At 39.6% G+C, this 3,982-nt stretch overlaps 1 long non-coding RNA gene across 1 annotated transcript in view; it reads left to right on the top strand.

Moving 5' to 3' along the window:
* The window catches only part of LOC107694818 (uncharacterized), a 20,292-nt gene extending 17,005 nt beyond the window's left edge, over positions 1-3,287 (top strand). The window contains exon 3 of the long non-coding RNA XR_001634924.1: positions 3,202-3,287. This is a non-coding gene — a long non-coding RNA (uncharacterized LOC107694818). The remainder of the gene's footprint in view (positions 1-3,201) is intronic.
* The last annotated feature ends 695 nt before the right edge of the window (positions 3,288-3,982 follow it).

Raw genomic sequence — 3,982 nt, 5'->3', positions numbered from 1 at the left:
TGGATATTTACTGTACTTCACAATCACAGATTCTAGCCTACGTCTTGGAATATGACCCAAATAAGAAATTTCACCATATATTGCCATCTGAACAAGTAACAAGTTTACCACGTTTGTTCTGACCAACTGAGAAAAAAAGCATTACCATAAATCAAGAACCATCTCTTTCTTACCTTTTTATAATCTGAAGAACCTTTTTTCGTCCCAAAGAACCTTTTGTGAAACAGTAAGGTTCTTCAGATGTTAAAGGTTCTTTATGGAACCATTTAGACAAAAAGGTTCTTCTATGGCATCGTGAAGCACCTTTATTTTTAAGAGTGTAGTAGCCGGGACAACTTCTTTATGTTTACAGAAGTGACGTAATGACGCAGTGGCATGCTCGAATTTCCCACGAAAACCTACCCGTACCACTCAAATTAGAAAACATTATTATAAGCTAACCGTTGTGAATCGGGCTAAAGTAAGGTGATAGTTTGAACACTGGCTGTTTATGTACTTGCTCAAATATTGATTTTGGATCATTTTTAACCAAAAAAAGTTACGGACTGAAGCTTTAAATTAAACTGCAGATCACATGTTATGAAAAAATATTTTTAGTGAGAACAATGATCAATGATGCACACTTACTTCGATATTATGGCAAACACTGCTGGATTTGGTGGTCGAACGGTCCATTGTCCGGTTTGAATAGGTCCAGTGATAATAGCTTACTGTACAACCGCAGCTGCACGTGTTGATGTCGTGTGAAAGCATCTCCACAACATTATGAAAAATACCACTGTATTTGCAGGATACAACTTGAAGAAAGTGGTAAGATTTGCACATTTCCTTTTTAAAATACTTTGTCAATGACTCGCGAGTCAGACAATTGTATTTACACTGCAATAAATATGCCTATCTGTTTCCACTAAAATAGCTAAAAGATGTTCACCTTATCAGCAAAACTGCATAAATGTAATTTGATTTAGATTGTTTAAAACAATTTAAATACTATTTGGCCCGTGGAAAAGAATGAGCTCAACTCTATTCTAAAATATTTATCTGATAACTGTTTAACTATTTTAAACAGTTTTGTTTTTATGGATATTTTGATATATTTGTTCTAAAACATAACAAGGATACTGGATGATTTTTAGCAATAAAAAGTGTGTATGGCACAAATGGCATTTATAGTCCGTATCTTGTATTCTTAATGTCTTGTCCCTTTGGACAAACATGGTGTCACGTGGATGGAATGTAAATGGAAATTATATGCATTCTCACCTGTGAAAGGTTATCCCGTTTCTTCTGGAATTTAAATCCTGGCGGTTTTTACAACCATCGGCTGGGCAGGATTGTGGCATCTTCGAATATTCATTGAGTATTATGGTGAATGACGCCAAGTTGACCGTTAAGATGGAGGACGCGTCTACGTGCTTGGCGCAGTCGAATGGGGCAACTACCTATACATATCTATGGGTACAACAATGAGCATGACATTATTGTTTACACGGTCGTCAAGGATACGGAGAGCGAATGTGGGCAGCCACGCCATCGTTTTCTAAAGTCACCGTTTTGGTCCGTTTAAACTGAAATGCAACCCCGGAGTTTGCAAACTAAAACGGGGTCTGCAGCATTTTCAAAAGTCTACGTTTATATATATTAGGGATGCACAATATTGAATTTTTGCCGATATCTGATATGCCGATATTTTTCAACTCATTTTGCCAGATACCGATACTGATATATTTCCTTTTGTTTGGAAACAACACCAAGTCTATCCTGTGCAGAAATTATAAGCAAAATATGTGTTAATGTTGGATAGTTTTTAACAAGAACTTATTTGTTAGAATTAAATAAACAATAATGAAGGTTTTTTGACAGTACATTGAAGCTTTGAAAATAACTACAGGCCTAAATAAACTATATATCAATCGCTGCATTTTTTTCCCAGAAAGATGCAGTGTTAACCCTAACATTTTATTTTAAGATTTAACATTTGTAGATGTTCTAAAGCAAGAGTTGTAAAAATTCTGAAAAATCTTTTAGAGCTTATGATTTGTTTAAAAAATAAAACATATTACATATTAATAAATAAATCAGTATATATACAATTATTTAATTTACAAGTGTCATGCTTGTGATTTTTTTTTCTTGTAAGCTATAGCTTCTTAAATACTGCTTTATTTAATCATAAACACAGTCTAAATGTTATTTGTGTAGGCTATTTTCCTTTTAATTTAATTAGAAGTAGGCCAACAACGCCCCCTACAGATTAAAACTCCTTACCAAATGGGCATTAGGACCTGGGGGAGGCTGTTACTGCTGCTGCTGCTGCCACTGCATGTGCTATTTACTCTATCACACATATATAACCTATTATATATATACCCTTGGGGGAATTTCGCCGACTTTGTGGAGTGGGTGCTGGTAAGCTGCAATTCAGCGTTCACCATAGGCCCGCTGACAAGGATCTCACCAGCCCCACTTCGGACCCAGAGTCCAGCCAACGAACACCCCGCTGCGTGAAGCATCAGCCAGAGTCCACTGCAGGCGGAGAGCCATCGCCATAAAGAGCAACAGAGCTGAGAATTGTCCTGGAGCCAGAGCCTCATCGATCATCTGACCAGGTGCGAGAGGTGGCAACAATGCACGTGACTGTGGATGATAAAGTGGAGATCGATGTTGTGGAGGAAAGCCCCGCCCACTGTTCCACCTCTGAGGCTGGGCTCAGAGGAAACTGTGTATATATATATATATATATATATATATATATATACTGATATGCCTATTCTTCTTCCACCATCACCGTCTGTCTGTCCCGTCACGACCACAGCGGTCATTCCCTTGTCAATAGCGCTCCCGGTACTGGGAGTTGCTATTTGGTGTGTGTGGGCAGCATACACCATCCCAGAACCCCCTATCTGTCATGAACTCCCACTAGGGCTGGACAATAATTCAATATCAATATGTATCATGATATATTTTTTTTCAATAACGGTGATATGATTTTTAAACTAATTTCCGATATTTCAATATACATTACCAGTGTTTCCCATACAATGTTTTATTTGTGGCATTTGACTTTGTTGAATAAACATGAGCACTTCACGTTTCAAAATCAAAACGTGTCGCGGGTGTTTTATATGAATGTATCTCTGAAGGGAACCGACTGTCTTCAGAAAAGTTTTGATGGCATATTAATTTTATCTGATAAAGTAGCATTCATGAGCGGAGCTGATTTGATTACAGCCATTACTGGGGAAACAGCTAGTTCTACTGCTCTCAAAGCGCCTCCTACTGGCAGAGAATCACTTTGCATTTTCATTAAGCACGTCTCCAGCAACATGTTTTTGTTGTTGCTCCTTTTTTTTTTCTGCAGCAACTCAGAGCACTTTTCATACTCTTTATCCTGGCTGAAGCACATTTGTTTCAATCTATAAGAATAATCAGCCTACACTACCAGTCAAAAGTTTTTGAACAGTAAGATTTTTAATGTTTATTTTTTTTAGAATGCAGGAAGGCACCTGACAAAGTAGGCGGGGACATCCTGCAGCGTCCCGAAGGTCAACTTCAGAAGGAGTGAGTCTTGACCCCGAAAGGAGAGGGGAGATCAGAGGACTCGAGGCTATGAAAAAACATCCTGATCCACCGCTTAGCATAACTGGGTCGAGCTGGTGGTCTCCGCACCAAGAAGTGAAAGATTCCGCTTCAGGGTATACAGTTTCCTCGTAGAGGGAGCTCTAGATTGGAGAATGGTCTCAACAACCTCAGTTGAGAGACAGGAAGCTGCGAGTTGTGCCAACGAACACCCCGCTGCGTGGAGCATCAGCCACAGCCCCCCCCCAGGGGCCACACCCACACTTCCACAGCTCCAGGCGGGGCTGAAGATAGTACCCTCCGCCTGTGAGAGGAGATCCCTCCTGACAGAAATCTCCCATGGAGAGCCGTCGAGAAAGGAAATCAGGTCAGAGAACCATACTCGGACCGGCCAGAACGGGGA

Source organism: Sinocyclocheilus anshuiensis, unplaced genomic scaffold (assembly GCF_001515605.1).
Source record: "Sinocyclocheilus anshuiensis isolate Anshui unplaced genomic scaffold, SAMN03320099.WGS_v1.1 scaffold90, whole genome shotgun sequence".
Taxonomy (NCBI): domain Eukaryota; kingdom Metazoa; phylum Chordata; class Actinopteri; order Cypriniformes; family Cyprinidae; genus Sinocyclocheilus; species Sinocyclocheilus anshuiensis.
The sequence above is the reverse complement of the archived record's forward strand: the minus strand, read 5'-3'. Positions and strand labels throughout refer to the sequence as shown.